Genomic DNA, 24,284 nt, shown 5'->3' on the forward strand with positions numbered 1-24,284 from the left:
TTCTTTCTAATTTCCTGGCTTTTGTGGTTGCTATTACTCTTAGGCAGTATTATCACAGTGTAACATAAATAAGAGATTAACTTTACAGTCACTCTCCATTCACCGTAAAACTCCTTGAGTCACTCACATCCAGTAGGGTCAGCGTTTTCTTTGGCCAGCTTGGGTCGTTGGCTTTGGTATTGTGGGGCTCACGCCATGGAATACTGTCAGCACAAAGGGATATCCTTTGGAAAACAACCAAAACTTGCTCTTGCATGCTCTCTCTCTCTCTCTCTCTCTCTCTCTCTCTCTCTCTCTCTCTCTCTCTCTCTCTCTCTCTCTCCCTCTCCTCTCTCTCTCTCTTTTGCTCTCTCTCTCACTTTTGCATACAAATATAGAGAACCTTTCATTCCTCAATTCAGTAATGTCAAAGAATCTAAAGAAGTTTGTTAAGGGCAAAGAAAAGCCCTGCTAATTAACTATTGTGTTGTGATCATAATCAAGATTTACTAAGTACTTTTCTTGTGCCAGGTAGCACATAGATTGCACAAAAGACAGTTTCTGCTGACAAAGTTTCTGCCAGCCCTGTGTCTCAGGCCTCAAAGGTTTGACTCTTTGTGCCAAAGACTTCTGATTAATTAGGAAAATTCAGCAAGCGTTTATGAAATTAACTCCCCAAGTCATGTAGACACAAGGTAGTGTTTTTCTGTTATATTTCCAGTAAACAAAAGGATATTGGTTGATTGTTGGAGGAGAGTTGATTGTAACCTTTGGCTCTAAATAATGAGCCTGTGTCTTAATTTCATTTAATGGTTTGGAATTCCAAAGCCACGGATTCATTAGGGAAGCAGAGGAAGTAAACACGTGAAAAACAGGGAAAGAGACCCATTGAATCCCAACTGGCTTCCTTTTTCCAGTTATTAATTTGTAGATGGACTAAATCCATAGCTGCTCCTCATGACAAACAGACAGACTAAATAATTTTTAGTTGTCCCCACGCTGTCTTTTAGCCCAGAAGCTGAATGTGCATCTGCTCAGCTGAATCGATAAGGGGAACCGTGTTGGGGGACTTTGGGCCGCACAGGCGTAGAATTACTGAGTTGTTAGAGATGGATGCTTTCAGTTACAGTTTTAACTGGACATAATGGCTTCCCCACAGGAAGGATCATGGATCCATAAACCTGGTCCACTGCTCTCTTACAGGAAAGGAGCTGTTTATTACTGCAGTACATGCCACCTGCTCAGCTATCAAGTGTACATTTGTTCTCTTGGGAACAATAGGGTGGGGTGGTTACTAGAAACAGGGCGAGAAGCCAGAAGTATTCCACTTCTACATTCTGGCTGACTCCTCCAGTGACCTCTGTCTCGTCCCCTCAGTAAAGCTAACCACCACTCATTAAAACTGGATCCCAGATATGTAGTGCCTTGGGAAATATCCACACTTCACTGGGATTTCTTTGGCACAGGATGCTTTCAAAATTATCCTTGTCATCAACAAATATTTATTGGGCATCTTCCATTAACATGCAATGAATGAGTCAAAGGCATATACTATGTCTTGGATTTACATGAAGTGTTTCTAAAAGCTAAGTTTGTTACAAAGGGATTAGTTTGCTTCGTAAAGCACAGAATTTTTATAAAAACAAGAATTTACGTCAATTCGTTTACACACCTAAGATTTCTGCAAATTGGCCCTATAGTTGTTGATTATTGGGTATTATCCATGTTAAACAAAATTAATTTGAAAGATAGCCTTTTGACAAAACAGGGTGCATACTCCCCCACTCCACACCACCCCACCCCACACAGGCACACATACACAAATCAAATTGCTGTGCAAAATAAATTCTTTTCTTTTTTTATGAGAACAGAGTAAAATATTTTTTTTTTTCCAAAAAGGTCCCTGTCCTTGGAACCTGTCTTCATACAATTAGAATCATGCGGACGTATACTGACAAAATATTCTTTGTGCCCTCTAAAGTGGGTGGCAGCTCCCGAGCACGGTGACACTCCATAAACAGCCCAAGTGGCAGAACAACCCCAGCGGCAGAATTTATTGGCAGCTGCCCAACTTGAATGTTTTTGTACTATCCTTGACTTCTACAGTTGGCAGAGAGAGAGAAAAAAAATGTTCCAGAAATGAGAGATGTTGAAAGAATGGATGTCCAGAAATGGAAGGTGAGAGAAGAGAAATGTTTCTCACACTTTATTAAGCATTGGAAACAATTAAGTGGTCACTGTTTTGATCCCAAGTGTTTTAGAAATACAAAAACTAACAAAATCTCCTGGTACTTTAAAGTCAGAAGAATCAGCCAGCTAAGTCTTTTTGAAAGAACCATCGCGTAGCAGCAGGATACACGGAGGAAACAAAGACAGTAATAGTCACAGCAAAATATCAGAACTTCACTCAGGAAAACTGTTACTCCCAGAAGCCAAGTTAATACCCAGGGTAGCTCGGGACATATGAAAAACATGCAGACACAGAATATTCCTTCAGATCTACCTGCTGCTCTAGGAGTCCTGGATTTTTACATTGTTAATAAAGTAATTAGTTAGCCAGAGTTGAAGATGGGAGAGAAAGTAGAGATAGAAGTGCAGGTTAGTTGGAGTCTTCACTGGTTAGCAACTGGTTCTTCAGTGATTCTCTTCTCCATTCTAAGAATGAGTCTATTAAATGTATTTTAATCATCTTCTTATTTATAGCCTCAGGCAATCTAAGAGAAGAATCATAAAGCAGTTGATCTGAATTGATCAGAAAGGGGACCAGTTTTTCTAGTTGTATTTCAGGGATGTGCATACAAGGGGCAGGTTATCTGAGAGGGTTCTAACTCTGCTCCGTGAATTTAAAGTCTTCTTTTCTCCATTTTGCATATAGGGCAATATTGTTCTCGGATGTCTTCAAGTCCCCATCAACCTCCTGGGGATGTCATAACAAAATGGATTTATTGACAGAAACTTACTTTCTCAGCTCTGGAGGCTAAAAGTCATGATTAAGGTGCATCAGGGTTGCTTCTGGTTAGACCTCTCTTCCTGGATTAAAGATGACCACCTGCTCCCTCATCTTCGTGTGAGCTCTGGGGGTGAGAAAGTGAGAGAGCTGAGGTTTCTTTCTTTTTTTATAAAAACAGCAGTCCTAACAGTCCTCATGGATTATGGCCCCTCCTTATGGCATCCTTCAGTTTCATTTCCATTTTGAAGGTCCTGTATAGTCACATTGTGGGTAGAACTTTAACATATAGATTTTGGGAGGAAGGAACATAATTCAGTTCACAGCAAGTGATAAATGTTGATTAGTAAGTATTAGGTATATCCTCAGGGCACTAGTATTGTGCAATTAAATTACTAATGCTAGGTAAAAATTGTGTGGAATAAAATAATAAAATAAGCCAACTGAAACTTAACAGATGGAGTATCACTTTATGCCACCAACAAAAGAGGAGACACCTCACAGTAGTCTTTTGCAACCAGACATATAGGTTTGGAATTCCAGTTTTGCATCTTACTTGTTACAAGAACTTGAGCAAATAGCTTAACCATGCTAATCTTTAATATGAAGGAGGATTACTGTAAGGATAGAAATGAAGCATGCTAAGTATTTAGTACTGTGCTCAACCCAGAGCAGAACCCAGCAAAAAGGCATTAATAATAAGAATTATGACTTCTGTTATGCCAATGTAAATAAGAAAATTGAACTAATCAGTAGAAAGTGGATGTTTGTCTTAATTCTGTGGTTAGTTAAATGTTTTGTATTCTCCATACTTCTGAGTAGGAATTTTCCTGACCTGCTTTGAGATTGTAATTCAGGGCATTGATGTTCTATATGGTGATAACCAAAGCTCTCAAAGAGCTCAGTAACTTGCCCAAGGTTCAGAGATGGCCACTTGTACAATGTCCACATGGTGCCAGATTCTCAGGTGCCCTCTTGAGGATATACTACAAGGCAAAAGTCCCAGTCAGTGGTCTGCATGGAACAACTGATTCTGATGGGTCTTTGGCTGTGGCACCTAAAATCACCTTGGTTAAACACCAGGGGAGTTTGTATCATATTTCAATGGAAAACACTACTTTAGATTATTGAGCACCATTTACTTGTAAATGTGGGTGAAGATGTAGGTTTTGTTTTCAGCCTTCCATTTCTTGGCCATATTAGCTTCAGGGTATTTTAAATCTTGTGAGCAAAGCAGTAGAAGATTCTGTTGTGATTATTTTCTAATTACTACTCCTCACACCACTTTTGACATTTATAAGCAATTCAGTTCTTTCCTAAACTTGATTTTATGGATTTTTCTAGGTTTGGCATTGTCCTTGTTTCTTGGCACAGCATTGTGTTACTATTTTTAAAAGCGAGCATGACAGTGTAGATACTGAAATGGAAACACAGAGCCAAAATGAAGTTTGGATTCAACTGGAAGAACCAGAGGCTGACATTCAAATGTCAATGGATTCCCCTACTCATCTCTCTCTCTCTCTCTCTCTCTCTCTCTCTCTCTCTCTCTCTCTCTCTCTCTCTCCCCCTCTTTTTTTTTTCATTGTGAGATTTACTTTAAAAATCTAGGTTGCAATCATGTTAAGCAATATCACCTTAACTTTTATCATAATGAGTATTAATACATGCTTAATTTTCAGTTGCCCCTAATGACTTTATTCTTGGATGTAGCCTTTAAAATTATTGCTTTTCAAATACTTATCTCCAATCATCCTTTCTTTTATAAAAACTTTAAGAGCAGAAGAGACTGTAAAACCTTACATTATTTAAGGGTGTAGCAGCTTTCATTTTGTAAAACAAATGAAAATATTTTAATTTCTAAGTTGTTTTTGTAGTCTAGATATCTACATTTGATTTTCTTCAGCTAAACTTCGTCTCATTGTAATCCCTCCAAGTAGCATAATTATTTTAATATGTAATTGGAAGATACCTAATATTTTTTCCCCCTCCTCTAAATCTGAAAAGGTTAAAGGTTTCATCTGAATTTATGGGTTTCACACTCTGGAAAGTACTTTCTAAAATGAGTAAAACAAGTATCAGCTTCTTTGGAAATGTATGCAGTGAAATTTTGGCTGGTCATTTTTCGAGAGACCAAGAAGAAAATGCTGTGAACCATACTGCTAAATTTGGAAGTGCAACGTCGTGCCAGCGGGTATTTTAGCAAGGCTGATGCTATACTTGGGAATTTGTCAAGTACATCAATAATATTTCATAGCACATTTGGCTGTGTGCAAAGTAGATACAGAATTTATTCTTCACTCTCACGATGAGAAATACCACATTTAAAAATGTATTAGGGTGACTTCCTCCATTCTGTTCTTCCATTTATTTTTATGGTGCTTATTAAGGGAGTACCTAAGGTTCTTTGAAAATGTCGTATCTTACCTAAGACCATGAGAGCAAACACCATTATTCACCTCAGGAACTTTAGCTCTGTTTAGACAACTAATGGAAAAATAACTTATTTAATCTGGATAGTTGGACAGCTAATCTTGCTGGTTAAGCCAGTTGCAGACTGGTGAAGTAAAGGTATTCTCCCATTGGCTGTCAGGAACAATTCAATCTACTCACTCTGATCATCTGCTATTACTCTTCCAGAGCCTTTGATGAGGACGCTAGCTAGTGCACATAGATAACTGATGTGTGTTTATGTGTATAGTGAAAACACATCTTCCAAGGAAGACCTTCTATTGTTCTACACACTCAAAATTTTGGAGCTCAGCAGGAACTTAGGAAAGCTGTTCTGGCTTCTTGAGGGAAATTCTTACAGAAAGACACTGAGTCTGGATCAAGTTAAGTCAGATTCTGTCACATATTTCCATTGTACCAGAGCACCTCTTGCCCCAGACAGGTTATTTTTATTCTTAGGTTGATAAATACCTATGATAATTTAGTGTATTTGCTTACAATTAGCCTCCTGTGTTCCAACATTAACGAGAGGAAAGAGAAGAGGGCAGAGCCTGTTGCCTCCATAGATGGAGAGATTTCAGTTTGGGGAAGGGGCTACTTTTTCAGAGAGGCCATTTTTTTCCCTTTAACTTCAGAAAGAGTCCTTGACTTGGAGACTCAGACACAGCTTTAACCAAGGGACCCAAAAAGTGCTATTAGGGCACTTTCTGGAATACTCATCCTGGAGACCAGGAAGGCCCAGTGGAGTCCTGGATGTCCCAGAGCAAATGTGTGGAGGACGAGGATGGGAGTAGTCAGTCAACTGGTGGGGCAGCTGCTTCCACGTTTATTGAGTGTTTTACACATGCTGAGACCCCGTGATTGCTCCCATCCTTATTTCTCAGAGAAACTGAGTAACTTACCTAGAGTCCTACAGCAAGTATAGACAGGAGTCGAAAACTGAAACACAGGAGGCCAAACTGAGCCTAAGCTTTTATCTGTTTCTCTCTCCCTTTCCTCCTTCTCAAGAATTTGGTTAGATGACAGGTCATGTTTTAAATAACATTGATTAATATCTTTTATGTTTTAGCATAAAACATACTCATGGTGGGGAAAGAAGTTTTCCGTGTTTATTTCATAATTATGAATACATGTCTTGAATGAACTATACCATTCTTTTTATAATTTTATGGAATTTAGGCAAATAAATTAGTTATAATTCTTGGTTAATATCACCCTATAGTTATTGGTCTATGCAGGGAACTATTTTGTTCTGAATTATTTTAAGAGTATATGATGACCAACTGGAAACCTGCCACTGAACTGAAGAAATATGATGGTACCAATAATTTATAACTACCTGGGTATTCCCTTCCCCACCAAGAACCCCATGAGCAACCTTTATCCTGAACTTCATGTTTGTATGCTTCTCATTTTTTAAAGAGTTTAACATAAATATTATAAAATGCTTAAAATCAATGCTTCTTTTTGAGCTATAAATAGTATTATATTGTATGTGACATTCTAGTAATAGATGTATGAATATATCTGCAGTTCATTAATTTTCCCTCTGTAAAATATTTAATTCTAAAACACTGAAATTTATCCATTCCTCTTTCAGTGAATATTTGAGTTATTTATTGTCTTAATGCAGCAACATCTTATATAAATATTCTTAAGTTTATTTTTTTACCTGGTGAACACAGATTCTCTGAGGCATAAATCTATGACAGGGATTTATCTGAGTTGAGGATATGCAACTATTAAAATTTATAAGTATGCCAAATTGTTTTTCAAAGTCGTTATACAAATTTATACCTACACTTATGATATATAAGTAATATCATTGATATATCTTTCTCCAACAATTTTTTATTGCCAAACTTTTTAACTTGTGGAAATTAAGTAGTAGTTCTTTCTGGCCTGGATGTGAACTTCCCTAATTACTAAGAAATTGAAAATTTCTATTTTTTTTATTGACTTTATGCATTTATTTTAGAACAAATGTTTCTGTTTTTTCCCATTCTCCCACTAAATTGTTTTCCTTTTATGTAAAAGAAATTCATTTGTAGGAACTCAGAATATAACCTATAACAGTTATTCAGTGTTGGTTATTTTTATTGCAAAATTACTGTATCTATCATTGTTTGACCTTCTTAAGCATCTTTTTTAACAAACAGATATTCTCAGTTTTCTTGTAGTTTAATTTTTTCATCATTACTTTTATGTTTAGAAAAATGTTATAGCTTATTTAAAGTGGGATTTAAGTTTTGATATATATTTAAAAAATCTTTTTAGGGTTTACTTTTGAAATTGTCTTTAATCTATCTAGAATTAACTTTTATGTAAGCTATAAGGTAAGTACACAATTTATCTCCTCAGTGCTAGCTATTTTCCCCACCTCTGTTCATTGAATAACTTCTGTTTTCTCCACTGGTCTCCCTTGGTACCTCTGACAATGTAAATATTCCTTATATATGTGAGTCTGGAGTTATCTAATTTCTTGCATGTATCTTTACATGTATTCTACAATTACTTAATCACTATAAATATACTATAAGACTTGCTATATTATAGGAAGTTCCTGTTTCACTCCCCACCCCTTTTAGATATGTATTGACAAAAATTGGTTCTTTAATTTTCATATAATTTTAGAAAAAAATGGCAAGTTTCATGAGCAATAGTACTGGAATTTTAACTGGAGTTAATATATATTTATGAGTCAACTGGGGAGAATTGACATCTTTTATATCACTTTCCTATATATCAATAAGAGCTATCTCTATATATTTATTTCTTCTGTAATTACTTTTAGTGAAATTTTATCATTTTCTTCATCAACAGCTTGTATCTGTTTTAGTAAGTTTATTCCTGGATACTTCATTGTCTTTATTGAGGATGTAAATGGCATTATTATTAACATTATTATTTTCATGGTGCTGGGAATTAAACTCAAGGCCTTGCACATGCTAGGCAAGGCTCTACCACTGAGCTGCATCCAGCCCTGGCGACACTTAGTATTAGAGTATTATACTTTGTGTCTTTCCTGTTGTATCAGAATGTACTTGATATTTACATGTTGATTTTATTTTCAGCCATCTTGCTGACCTGTATCATTATGTATAATGATTTCTGAAATTTGTTCTGGAATTTTAATTAATCATGTTATCTACAAATAATTACATATTTTAACTTAAATTTCTATATCTTTTCTTTTTATGCAGAATAGGTTCTAAAGCAAAATTTACACTAGAAATGATAACTTATATGCTTTTCTTTTCTTTTTTCTTTTCTTTTTTTTGTTTCTTTATTTTAAAAGAAATGCTTCTAATACTTCCCTAACACATGCCCATTCTGGTAGGTTTCTGTGTGTGTGTTTCACCCAGATTATGTATTGCACCATTCCAGGGAGAGCTATTCCCCTAGAGATTTTCAGTGCACAACTAGCAAAATCATACATAATAGCCATGCATACTCTTTACAAGGTCAAGAAATTTCTCTCTTATTCCTTGTTTATTAAAATAAATATCTAAATATGTGTCTGAGCTTTGAATGGTAACAAATTATCTGTTTTTTCCTCATTTAATCTGCTAATCTGATGAAACCCATTGATACATTTCTAAAATTAACCTATCCTTGCATTCTGGCTATAAACTGATCTTGGTTTATTATTCTCCTCCCCTACTCACACACTGCTTATTTCAGATTACTACTATTTTGTTAGGTTTTTTTGTTTTCTGCAATTTTTAAGAGTAAAATGGGTTTGTAAACTTCCTTTTAGTTGTTGCTTCATAAAATAATTGGGAAGTATTCCTAGTCTGTTCTCTAGGGAAGCTTATGGAAGTTGGGAATAATGTGCTCCTTGAAAGGTTAGTAAACTGTTCTATAAACTGATGTGATCTTGACGATTTCTTCATAGGAAGATTTTGATAACTGCATCAAGTTTGTTCTTTTTTTAAAATTTTTTTTTAGTTGTCAATGAATCTTTTATTTTATTTATTTATATGTGATACTGAGTATCAAACCCAGGGCCTCACACATGCTAGGCAAGTGCTCTACCATTGAGCCATAACTCCAGTCCTCAAATTTGTTCTTAAATCAGTTCTTAGTATTTTATTTTTCTATTAGTTTAAGAATTTAATCTAGGCTTTCAGATATATTTGCCCAGATTTGTTGATTATATTTATCATTGTCTTTTTAACCTCTTGCATTAGTATGTCTCTCTTTTAACTATACTGTTCAAAGAACTATATGTTCTTTGTTTTTCTTGATCACTCTCATGAAGATTTATTTTTTAAATAAGTACACTTTTCTTTGTTGATTTTTTCTAAAATATTATTGTCTCTATTTTATTTGCTTCTGATCATACATTAAACATTTCCTTCTTTTAAACTTCTTCATACTTTATTATTTTCCTCTAATTTCTTAAATTGGACAGTTTTTTGTCTTTCTTTTTTATTGATGCAAGGACTGAATTTTATAATTTTCCTTTGTATCACAACATTAACTATATCTTTTGAATTTTTAATATACAAAATTTTCTTATTCATTCAAATATATTTAAATATCCTTCATCAATTTTTTTTTTAACATATATCATTTAGAAGTGTATTTTGAAATTTTCAAATGTTCGAGGATTTAAAATTTTCATCTTTTCTATTACTTCTGCACACAATTACTTTGTGGTTATTTGAAATCTACTTTCTGAAATTTGTTAACAGTATCTTTATGTTATCCTACCTCTTCAATTTTGAGCAGTCTTCATATGTGCTTAAAAAGAGTATGTATTCTTCAATAATGGTATGAAGAATTTAAAATATGCCTATAAGGACACATTTTTTGTTTTATTTAAATCTTCCCTCTCTTTGCTGATTTGTTTGCCTATTTGCAAGATGTATTAATTTTCTCCACTACGCTGGCAGTCTTTTCAATTTCTCTCTGTAGTTTTATGAATATTTGTTTTACTTGTGATTATTTGTTTTACATATTTTAATTCTATTTTACTACCCAGATTCTTACATCTTAGTTTTGTTTTTGTTTTCATAAAACTATTTTAATACTTATATTTCATGCCAATTGCTTATAAACAACTTATGGTTTGATTTCTAAAACTCATACCCCAAATCCTGTCTTATATCTGGTGAGCTTAAATGAGTGGTATTTGATGTATTTGAACATGCTTATACTTCTTACCATGGGTTTCTATTTATCTAGATTATTATGACTTTTTCCCCTCTTCTTTCATTGTAAGTAATAACTAATTTTATTCCTTTCCCCCTCATTTTTGTTGTACTTATTTGAAATTTATAACTATATTTATTTTTCATGGTATCATTCTGTTTATTTTTCATGGTACCCTTTAAATTTTACCAATGATTTTTGACTTGGCCAAAGTTTAAAATGAAATTGTTAAAAAAAAAATAGATTCTCTAAATAAAAAGATTTAGAACACTTTAGCCTCGATATTTTGTTGATTCTATTTTTTTTAACCCCACAAACATGCTGGTGGGAAGTCAGTGTAGGGTTCATATAATAATCTAGTCAAGGAAGAATGGTGGATTGCATGGGGTGGTAGGAGCAGAGTTGGTGAGAAGTGTATTAGTTCTGAATGTATTTTCAACATCTAGTGAACCTTTTCTGATAAGATGTGGAGTGTGAAAGAAAGGAGTTAATTCCAGGAGTTAAGGTCTTGGCAACTGGAAAGATGAATCTGTTATTAACTAAAATGGAAGTATCATAGGTGAAGTACATTGGGGGGCAACAAATAGTACTTCAGTTTGGAGTACGTTCATGTCATACTTAGTAGACATCGAGTATAAATTTTGACTATGTAAGTTTGCAGTTCAAGGGAGAAGTCTGCATTTATTGGTCATTTTCATATAAATGACACAGAAAGTGATGAAACTAGATGAAATCACTAAGGAAATGAGTACCTGGATAGAAAATAATCAAGATACTCTAATGTTAAGAAAAGAAAAAATGATTAGTAAATGAATAGAAATGGTGTATCCAGTGAAGAAGGAGAGAGAAAACACTATAGTGTGGTATCCTTGAATCCAAGTGAAGGAGGTATGCAAAGGACAAAGGGTTCGTTATCCTTTCTCATGCTAGTGAGAAGTTAAATCTGAGTATAGAGAAGTGACAGCCATTTTTTTTTTCTAAAAGATGATTCATTTTTATTTCCTGACAACACAAGAGATGATTCTTGATAGGGTCATTTTTGATTTAAATAAATGTACATGTTAAATCTTGTGAAATATATTTCTTGCTTTTCTTTAGTTTTTAGAATAATTTGATTTACAGATGGGAGATCAGTAAAGTATCAAGAGGAAGGGAAAGGGGGATGTCTAGGGAATAAAATTGACAAAATTATGCTCTATGCTTATATAAATATAGCACAGTGAATCCGGCACTTATGTATAATTATATTGTATCAATGAAAAAATATATATGTAAATAAACCAACGGAACACCATAGTATAGAGGAAGGGAAACAGGAGGAGGAGGACAGGATGAAAAAGGAAAGTATTGAGGAATGAATTGGAGCAAATTATGTTATAGGCATATATGGAAATGTCACATATAATTATAATGCACTAATAATAATTTGCCTGTTTTAATTTTACCTGTTGATGTGCTTCAGTGTGATATTTCTATACATTTATGTACTATGCACTGATCAAATCCAACCTTCCTTTTCCTATGCCCCTCACCCTTTCCCATCTCTAGTAATCACTATTCTACTTTCAGGTGGACTTTAGCTTCCATGAGAGAGAGAGAATATGCAGCACTTGTCCTTCTGATGATCCATTATTTAAAATGTAGTGATCACTATTGGTGACCTTGACCTGAGCAACTTTGGTGGAAAGATGGTGGTGAGGGTCTGATTGGTTTAAGTTGAAGTGATAGAGAACTATTAGAAACAGCAGGTTTCAAGGAAACTGTATGCAAATTGGAGATAAAATTGGAGGAACTGTTTCAAGGAATTTTCCTGCTAAAGGTGAGAGAAGTGATCAGTGGCTGGCAGTTAAGTGGGGTAGAGACTTAAATTTGTTCTGAGTTGAGCAGTACCATAGTCACTAGCCACAAATGACTACTGAGCACTTGAAATGTGAGTAGTTTTAACTGAATTTCAAAGGTTTTACCAAAAATGTAGTGTATCTTAATAATTTTGATATTAATTACATGTTGAAATGATGACATTGGGTTAAAATGTGTTATTAACATTGATTTTACCTACTTTTAATGTATTTTAAATGTGTATACACACTAGGCATTCAATTCCATTGTAGCTTACATTGTATTTGTACTGCATAGTGCTTAGGCAGGCCACTGAAGCCATTTCTCTATACCCATGATGTAAGAGACCCAAAGTAAGGACCTAGGAAATTAGACACTTCTGGTAAGTAAGTATCCCATGTATAATCTTCTTTTCTGCATTGCTATAGTGTTTATTTTGGACTACCAAGGATAACGAAATAAAAATGTTCAGAAAAGTGAAGCAAAGATAATAACTGAAAGCAAAGATAATAACTCAAAAATTTTCAAAAATGAAAAAAGTCTTCCTTAGAATATTTGTTTTAAAGCTATGAACAAGATTTTATGGAGATCATGTGAATTCATTTTCTCAGAAGTCTCACTGAAAGTAGTATGATTTTATAATAGTGTTGATTTCTATTACATATATATGTATACATTCTTAGTTCATTTGAGCATATGATTGTATAAGTGTGAAATAATTAAAGTTTCCTGAATATTTTTTACTAATATTCTGAAATTGATTTTATTTCATGATACTTCAAGCATAAAAGGAATATGATTTTCTCTCAAAACTGTTTAATCTAGTTATCATCTATTTGTGTTCTCACTGGATATTTGATGAATGCTGGCTAAAGATATGACTCATTTCATACCCAGTAATTACATAATTGCTAAGGATGAAAGATTCTAGTTGTGTTTTGGTTTCACTGAACATCATGAACTATCATTCAAAGATCTTGGTAAAATAAGATCTAAAGTGCATTCTTGCCAGTATGTTTTATATTCAATTTTAAACCAATGTACATTTCAGAAGAAACTTAAGTTTATGATTCATTTACAACTAATTCATCAAAACTTTTGCTATATAAGAACTGTATAATATTTGAGAAGCTATATAAATCATTTAAAGATGCTTCTTTGTCCATTCATCTCTTTCATTCTCTAACAGAAAATCACCTTTGCAAAACAATCACAATTTTAAACCATTTGTCAAAATGTTCAAAATATGCAGTGTTTCTAATTGTGTCTAACTAGACATTTTTTCTCTGTATTGTAAAAACATTTTACAAGGTTAGGTTATCATTAATTTAAAAAAAATTAAGCCTAGTAATAATAGCTTCTAATTTAAATATATCTATAAAATCTGAATCTACTTTCAAGATAAAAATAATAATGAAAGATCTTTATTTCTCTTTTCAAAAATGTACATTCTCTAGACTCAGTCTAGATTCTACAACAGATTTATATAGTAATAAGATTTATGAATGATGGAATATTGGGGACTTATGTAAGACTCTAGAAAGTTTACTGGGTCAAATTTTGGAAAGACTAGGGTCATTTCTCTAAGGCATTGATCCTTATTCAGAGCTTTCTCTTGCTTTAGTTTTTCTTCAATTATAAGAAGTTGTATTTGTACAGTTATTGTAACAGGGTTATTTGTCATTCATTTACTTTGCACTGAGAATTAATAATATAATAGAAAGACACTGTAAAGTCACACATAAGAAAATTCCAGAATATATGAACCTCACATTGCTTCATGGTGTCAAGAAGCAGGAAATAAGTAACTTGGGGTATTACTTGCATCCTTTAACTCAAGACTAGAGGACTTAATGATTGCCAATGGTATTTAGCAAAAAAAGGGGACATTTAGCAAAAATATCTGCTGCCTGATTTGTTTCATAAATCGAAAGAGAGGAAGGTAGATATTAGTAGGAAAAATATTTCTTCTCATTTTATTCTAATTAGTTATACATGACGGTAGAATACATTTTGCTGCATCATACATACATGGAGTATAACTTCTCATTTTTCTGGTTGTATATGATGTAGAATCACACCTCGTTTTCTTTTATAGCCTGTGATTTATGCACTTAAATATGCACTGAAAGGCCCAATTTATCTTAATCAAGCTTTCACTACAATTCATCAAAGGCTCAGCTCTTAATTCATTACCACACATTATTCTTTGTTGAAAATGTGCCCAGAGACATTGAATGCCTTTTCTTCAATTAACAGATAAACAAATGAAGAGGGAAGCTGATGAAATGAACAGATGCCATAATTCTATATTTGTTAGCAGACTGTGAAGTCATCATCTTTTGCTGAGAACTTCAGCTCAGGTTTTAATGATGTTTCACTAGCAGACTGGCACATGTTGTATGACTTTCACATAGACATATGAAGCTAGACCTGTAGTTCTGCTGTCAAAATAAATGATTCAGGAACATAATCAGTTTTTCTGATGTTGTCTGCATCCAGACTGATTTTGTCTGTAATAGTGGAATAGATAATGTGGCTTCATTTGAGTTGTCTCTTTGAGATAGAGATCCTGTTAATTTACTCCAGGTTAAATCCTCAAGACAAAGAGACTAGCCATTCTCTGTTACTTGGATCCCAGTTTAGATTGACTTCCTTAGTAGGTAAAGTATTTCTTGGTTTTATATTCTAAACTATTCACAGTTCTTCTGTCGACCTTTGCTAGAGTATAAGCAAGGACTAATTTTAAGGAGTCCCCAGTAGCCCTACGAGGGAGTTTTAGCTTCCTCCCAGCCACTTGAGGCTATCATGTGAAGAACTCAGCTATACAGGAAATTAACTCAGCACTCCCCAGCCCCACATAATAATTGTGCAGTTTTTCTTTTTTAAGTATTCATTTCCCTGTCCTTTGATTTTCAATTGGGAATTGCCCAACCACAGACAGAACTAAGCTAAAACTAACCTTTCCAACTCAGCAAAAAGGGCAACTTTGCCTGGGCAGATGGTGATGTGCACTGATGTGTGCAATCTATTTCCATGTCAGTGGGCATTCTGGACTTTTCAGCAGCAGTTTCAGTGTATTTTAAAATAAAACATGATGCCATAGATTGCACTTTGCTTAAGGCTGATGCAACTCCCCCTTTTCTTTTTTAACTGCTTTAAGAGCTAACCAAAGTTAGATAAGTGAAGCTAAGTTATAAAGTAATATTTTATCCTTTGTGTGCAAAAGTGAAGAGATTAAATTTTATCTTTGATGGCATAATAGTTTTAATAACTTCCAGTTATATCACTGACAATAGTTTGTAAAATATAAAAATGTGATGTCCAAGCAGTCTCTTAAGAAGGTATTAGCCATTGTACTACATAAATTATCAATCAGAACAAAATTGTCCAAAAAAATCATGATCTATCACTTTTCTTCCTGTCTCCAGCATTACCTAACACTTACTTTCTCTGGACTTTAGTTCTATCACATAAAATAAAGTTGTCAGTATTATTAGCACTTCTGAAAGTTAACTTTTTGGAAACTGTCTCTTCAAAATCCACAGTTTAAGGGAGCTCTAAGATAAGACACATTTAGGAATTTGCAGAATATTTACATTTGAAAGACTAAGAAGTTCAGCAATGTAACTTTGATTATCTTAGTGTATCTGAATTTTATTTGACAAGGAATCTATTAAACACCAGGAGATATGCTTTGGGATCCTTATTTAATTTTAAAATTCTGTTACTCTAATTTTTTTGATGTTTACTGATAAGTTTGTTAGTAACATTTATTGAAAATTCAGAATTTTGAACTAATATAACACTTATTTCATGTTTTAACATTTTAATTTTATTATCTTATGTATTGAATATTTTTTTTTATTTCAGAAATTAATGAAAATGGCACTGAGATAATCAACTCTGGTCTTCCAATTGTATGATCATGTTCTTTATTCTCTTAAAACTTGTACTTTTAATCTCTTTGATTTTCAACTCATTGATTATTTCACAGTTGCATACTTTAAAACCACTATACCTATAGTTAATTTTATTGTTGAATCCTTAAGTGTCATAAAGAAGCTGAAGTTCAGTAAATACCTGTCAAAGTTAGAACTACAAGTTCAAATTTTTGATTTTCTGACTTAACTTACTAGATTTTATAGCATCCAAATGATTAGCATAATTCAAACACTTTAACAGAAAGCAATTGATGACTTCATGTAGCACTCCAGACTAATCACTGTGATGCTTGGGCTCATAGACAAAATTTGCAGTAGAGATGGTGAGTTTCTGGAAGTATAAGGAATTGATGTGATATGATAGGGTTTAATAGGAATTACTTAAGAGTAGTACTCTGTAGTTGCATGATAAGAACAAGAAAAATATTTGGACATCCGAATTATACCAGATGCCATATAACCTTGTCACCTTAAAAAGAGTCTGGGAATAATTTGGCAGGTGCCATACTGTGGGTACCATATGTCTGGTGGTCTCACAGAGCTGAAATCCTGCCTTCTTTTCATAACTGTGATGATGTGCTAGAGAGCTTCCCCCATGTTCTTTACCACTCTGTTATCTAATCCCCAGAGTTAACCACCCAATTATTCCAGTGAATTCAGAAAATACCTGCACTACTCACCAAACTTGTTTTATATAAAGTATTGTCCATTTAAGAGCAAAATATTACAGTTTATCTTCTTTAAGGTAATTCTTAACTTCCCCCCAGCATCCCAATAATACAAAGAACTAACATGTTGTATAATTATATCCTAGGTAAAATACTAATCACTTCTTAAAAATTTTCTTCTGAGATTGTCAAGACAACACTAGGATTGCTTTACAAATAAGAAAGATGAGGCTTAAGTCATATAGCTAGTTTCAGAAGTCAATTCTACCTTCTCTCCAACAAAACTCACTATCTTCTAAGTTTTTATAATTTCTTATCTTCTGAAAAGGAATTTTTTGAGAAACTCAAGTAAGGTCAAACACATTTCTCAGACATTTGATTAATACCAACGTTTTTCTCCACATTGGAAATTCTGTTTAGTAAGTAATAACATCAATAAAACTACCTATTATTGAAATGCATATTTACCAATAAGAAAGTTTTTGTTAGGTTAAAAAAATAGTATGATTTCTTTCATCAAATGAACATCGAAAGACATAATAGTGAAGTTGCACTCAATCTGAGGATTCTTCTTTTAAACATCACACCCAGATTATTATTATTATTATTCCATCTATAAATATTTATAAATATTCCCCTGGTACATATTACTTGGTTAATGTTAGTAGTATGCAATAGAATGTTAGAAAAATCTCTCATGGCATTTAACTTGATTTTCATGCCAATTATTGGAAAAAGAGGGAAGTCATGACTGAATTATAGTCCCTACTGATTTCATCTAGAAAAAAGTAAAAAATGAGTTCTTAAGTTTTGTACAAAAAGATGATTATGATTTTAAATTGTATCAAGGTAGAAGTATCTATACCATGAATTCCGGGTAAAAGAGAAGAAAAGAGAAGAATTTAGGATCCCATCTAAAATGACACTGACAATCTAGTACAGTAAATAGAGTTGAATTAAGATAATCCTTGACAGCCTTCCTCCCACAGAAATGTTGACTTAATTTATAAAATAGACTACACTTAAAAAGGTGTGAAAATATTATGTATCCACATCATAAAAAATGCATCTACTTACTTGATATGCAAATGCTAAATTCTGAGGTAGGTAGAAAAGTGTATTAAGCCCTACTCAGATTATTTCTACTCCTCTCCCCAGCTTTGCACATATACACAATGTTTAAAGCATTTCCAATAAAGCATCTGAATAAATAAAGGTAGGTGGGCAGAGATGTATATTAAGGTGCCCTGCATCTTGAAAAGTGTAGCTTCAGGTTGGACATATTTTGAATAAAATAGGAAATAAGAAGAGACCTGACAGTGCAAGTGAAGAGTCTCAATTTTTTGTTTAAAACTTTGATTTAATCACCAAATGCATACTGCAAGATGATAAGAAGTCAGAAAAAATATAGCAGACCTGCAAATGATGAATGTTTCTACTGAGAAATGTACACACAGATCTTTTCTTCAGTTATAGATTTGAGAAGGGGATTGACCATTATAAAATTTAATCATAATTCACACTATTTGGCAGCTGAAAAGCAATTAGACTGGGTAGAATAAACCTTGATAAACAAACACAAAAAAAATAAGTCATCTTCAAATACAAGAAAGGAGGTTGACAAATAGCAAAATCAAGAGGATCATATTCTAAAACTCAAAGAAAGATCATATTGCTGAAATGCTTTTATGATTATTAAGAAAAAATGTTAATAAACTGTAACCCTTAGGAAATGCAAAAAGGTAGAGTCTCCAACAAATAAGAGAATGTCAAAAGATAAGAAAAGGCTGAAAGAAAAATAAGTATGGATAAATGACAAAGAGTTGTGATGAACATAGAATGTAAAAGCAAATTAAAATATTCAGGGTAGGCAGTAAAGAGAGGAATTGATATTTCAGAAAACTCTGCTCATTTAATGAGGAAAATATAAAATAGCCTAATAATGTGATATGTAAGAGTAATAAACCAGATGGGTAGCTATGTGGAATATGACAAAATTGATTCATTCCTTAAAACATACACCAGGATGATTTTTAAGTGAATCAGAGAAGTACATATAAAAATAAAGGCACACAAGTGTTAGAAGAAGGCATGGTTATATTCCTCCATAATTTGAGAGCGGGGTAAACTTTCCTAACTATGCTGTAAAATCTAGAAGTAATAAACCAAACATTTGATTGGCTTCATTACGTGTAAAGACTTTTGAAAGATCTTTACTTGGTAAAAAATATAAGAAGATGACAAGTGATATACTAAGAAATAATGTTTGCAAATTATATTAAAGGCATAGGATTAATATCCTTCTGATATAACTATATATTGATAGAAGAAGAAAAGGCTAGCAATTCTATTGAAAATGGGATCTAAAGATACTAAATTAACAGGGAGAAAAATTAAATGACTTTTAAGTATATGAAGATATAAGAGAAATGCATATATAAGTTACATTCAGAAGTCATTTCTCTTTTAATGGATTGGCAAAATACAAAATCTCTACTACTTATCCTATTGGCAAAGCTGTGAAGAAAGTAAATCCTTTCATACATATCTCAAAGAAATGCAAAATGATATAAACCCCATGGAAGAGAATTTAAAAAATATCCAACAAATCACTTATCCATGTAACTTTGACCCAAGAATTTCACTCCACCTAATTTGGGTCCTTAGATGGGTAGTCTTCATATTCAGACTCACAGCCCACCCCAGTGACCCTGCACTGACAGGGAGACTCCTGCCTCAGCACATTTCAGAGAACTACTTGGCCAAGGAAAATCAATTGCCCAAAATCAGCCAAAAGTCCATTCTACACCTCTGCTCTGATAGATAGGCAATCCTCAATCATGAATTTTTAAAAAGTATAGCTTCTGGTTTTGTCCATCCTGAGAAGCATCTTTGTTTAACCTGAGTCTAGCCTGCAGTCTGTCCAACTGCAGATTCCAGATAGCAAAATTTCCCTTCCAAAGGTTTGATTTGAAGCTATTGAAATACCCAGTCAGCATCTCTGCATGATAGGAGAGTCTAGTCAGTGGTTTTACTGGATAAGGAGCCCAGTCAGAAGCCCCACTTACATAAGACTAAAGTGGCCCAAACAGGTATTGAACACACAAAAACCTCTGCTCCCTGTGGTTATCACCAGCTGGTCCTTTAGAATCAGAGGCTAGTCCAATAGTGAAAGTCTTTCTCCGTCAAAGAACACCTGCAAAGATTGGTAGGGGGTACTGTCTCTTCAAATATGCAGGAAACAATGCAAGAATATGAACTTTACAAAGAATCATGGACTCATGACACCCTCAAAGGAAATTAATAAAGTTCCAATATTGGACCTTAAGTAGATATACATGAAGTGACTGACAAAGTATTCAGAATAATCCCCTTAAAACTTCACTGAACTAATAAGATTGTACAAATAGAAAACTAAGTGAAATTTGAAAAATAATATCTAAACAAAGTAAAAAGTTAGACAAAGAAATAGAAACAAACAAAAATGAAAGTTCTAAGAAGAATACAATGACAACTAAAAAATTCAGTAGAAAGCTTCAACAGTAGACTCAATCAAGTCAAACAAGAATCAGTAAGCTCAATAACAGAATATTTGAAATATTCATATTTGAAATATTCATAAAAGAGACAGCTTCATCATGACACACAATCATTAAATTATCAAAACTTGAAGACAGAAAGGATTCTGAGAGCAGCAAGAGATAGGAAACACATCACATACAAAGAGTTTCGATATGATTAGTTGTTGATTTCTTGGCACAAAACTCAAAGATATAAGTAAACAGAGCTATATTTAGAATACCCTCGGACTGAATGATGTTGTATAAAGCAATTTTATCCCTAGTACAAGGACTTAAAGGCAGAACTACTAACTGCAGCTGAAATAAATTGTCAAAGAATGCAAATTACAAAATAATGTAAATTCTGGCATCAAAAGCATATAATGTAGAGAGGAGAGTAAAAGTGTACGGCTATTGTATACAATCTAAGTTAAGTTGTTATTAGACTGAAATAGGTTGTTAAAAATCTAATGTTCAATGTACACCTCATGGGAACCATGAGCAAAGCAAAAATGTTCAGTAGAAGTATAAAATCAAACCAAAAGTAGTCAAAGTCTTCCTCTACAGAACACCATCAAACTACAAAGATAGCAAGACAGGAAAAAAGATAACACCCGTAGAACAGCAGAAAACAAATATCAGAATGGTTACCTTGAATGCGAATGGATTAAATTCTCCAATTAAAAGATATAAAATTGCTGAATGTACAAATAAATGTACATAGGCTGCCCACAAGAGACTCATCTTACTTTTAAATACACACTGTACTGAAAGTGTGAAAAAGAATATCCCAGGTCAATGCAAACCGAAAGACAGAAGGGATAGATATATCACATAAAATAGAGTTTAAGTTGAAACCTTAAGGAGGTCATTATAATGATAAGTGGATCAATTCATCAAAATGCTGTAACAACTGTAAATATATTTATACCAATATTAGAGCACCTAAACATATAAAACAAACATTAAAGGATCTAAAAGGGAAATAATTTAATTCAATAACAGTATGATAATAATAGTAGGTCTTCCATAAGTGAACAAATGATTCAGACAGAAAATTAGTAAGAAAGTACTGGACTTGAACATTTCAGATCAAATGGACCTAAAAATGTATACAGAATATTCCATCTAACCACAGAAGAATACAAATTCTTTTCAAGCATGCACAGAGCATTCTCCAAGATAGATTATGCCTTAGACCACAAGATAAATCTTAGCAAATTTAAGAATATTGAAGTTATATCATGTATCTTTTCTGACCACAATGTTATTAAACTAGAAATTAATAACAGGAGGAATTTTGGAAAAGTCATGAATCCATGGACATACTCATGAACAACCCATAGGTCAATGAAGAAAGTAAAAGGGAAACTAAGTAATATCATGAGACAAAAGGGAATTAAAGCACAACATACCAAAACATGAGACTCAACAAAAGTGGTCGTAAGAGGCAAGGGTATAGCAATTAATGCCTACATTGAAAGGAAGGAAGATCTCAAGAAAGAAATTTAATGTAGTCTTCAAGGAACTCGAAAAAGAACAAAGTAAGCCCAAAGTTAGCAGAAGGAAAGAAATAAGATCATCACAGAAAAAATGAAACAGAGGACTTAAAAAAAGTACAAAAGATGGACAAAACTAAACTAAGTTATGCTTTGGAAAATACAAATAAAAAGAACTTTTAGCTATACTAAAGAAAAAATAGAGAAGACACAAATAAAATGAAAGAGGAAATAATGAAACTGGCACTACAGAAATATAAGTGATGAGATTACCACAAGCTGTTAAATACCCAAAACTGGATAACACATAATAAATGAAAATTTCATGGATATATACAACCTACTAATACTGAATCATGAAAATATAGAAAATGTGAATAATAATGTGAGAAATAATAAAGGAGGAAATTGAATCAGTAATCAAAATCTCCCAAAGCAAATAGTCCAGGACCTTTAGGCTTCACTGCTGAATTCTATGAAACATTTTTTTTTTTTTTAAAAGAGATCTTATACTAGTCTTTTTCAGACTCATTAAAAAAATTGAAGTGGAGGAAATACTACCAAACTTCTTATGATACCAACATGACCAGTCTACCAAAACCAGACAAGTATATTACAAGAAAAGAAAATTATGGGCCAATTAGTTGATGAACACAGATGTAAAACTCTCAGAAAGATACTAAGAAGGCCAGTTCAGCAGTACTTTAAAAGACATTCACCAGGATCAAGTAGGTTTTATTCTAAAAGACGCAAGAACAGTCCAACATATATAGATCAATAGATGTGATAAATAACATTAACAGAATAAAGGACAAACACTGTATGATTATCTCATTAGGTGCAAAAAAAAAAAAAACTTGAAAAAATTCAAACTCCTTTCATTGAAAACCTCAACAAATCAGGAATAAAATGTAATGTGTCACAACCCAATAAAGGCCAGAGATAAGAATCCCATAGCTAACAATATACTCAATGATTAAAAATTGAATTAAGATCTGGAACAAGTCAAAGACGGCCACTCTCACCACTTCTATTCAACACAGTATTGGAAGTCCTTGTCAGAACAATTAGGCAAGAGAATCCAAACAAGACAAGAAGGAATGAAACTGTCACTCTTACTCTGACAGGATTTTACATGTAGAAACACCTAAAAATCCCACTAAACAGTGTTAGAACTAATAAATGAACACAGTGAATTTGCAGAGTACAAAATCAACATACAAAAATCAATAATGTTTCTACAAAGTAACAGTGAATTTTACATTAAATGAATCAAGAAAACAATCCCATTTATAATAACTACAAAAATTAAAATACTAAGGAATAAATTTAATCAAGGAGATGAAAGACCAATATACCAAAAACCATAAGATGTTGATGACAAAAATTGATAAAACAAATAAATAAAAGATATGTGTTCTTAAATTGGAAAAATTAATATTAAAATATTCATACTACTCTATCTACAAGTACAGTCCAATTCCTATCAAAACCCCAATGCCATTTTTCATAGAAATAGAAAAAAATTAATATTCATATGAAACCAACCACAAGGCAATTGTAAGCAAGAACAAAACATGATACTACCTGAGTTTGAATTATAGAGCAAAGCTCTGGTAATTAGAACACCACGATACTGGCATAAAAATAAACATATCAACTAGCAGAACCGGAGAGAACCCAGAAGTAAATTCTCATGTATATAGTTAATTGATTTTTGGCATGAGAGCCAGGAATATACAATGAGAAAAGGACAGTCTCTTCCAGAAATAAAACTGGATATACACATGCAGAAAAGTGAAATTGGATCTTTATCTCACACCATTTAAAAAATCAATACAAAATGGATGAAAGACTTGAAATGAGAAGTAAGACCAGAATCTGTAAAACTACTAGAAGAAAACATACAGGGAAATCTAGATGACATTTATCTGGGCAATTTTTTTTTTTTTTTTTTTTTTTTTTGGATTGACCCCAAAAGTACAAGCAACATAAATAAAATTATATCAAAAGGAAATCTTCTTTCTAGCAAAATAAAAAAAAATTAAACAAAGAGGCAATTGTTTTCTCCTTACTGGAAGAAAATATTTACAAGTCATATATTTTCTCCAAAGAAGACACACAAATGGCCAGTAGCTATAGGACAAAATGCTCAATGTTGTTAATCATTTGGGAAATGCAAATTAAAACCACAATGAGATATTACTTCTCACCTGTCAGAATGGCTACTATATAAAAAA

This window comes from Sciurus vulgaris (genome assembly GCF_902686455.1).
Source record: "Sciurus vulgaris genome assembly, chromosome: 5".
NCBI classification, from domain to species: domain Eukaryota; kingdom Metazoa; phylum Chordata; class Mammalia; order Rodentia; family Sciuridae; genus Sciurus; species Sciurus vulgaris.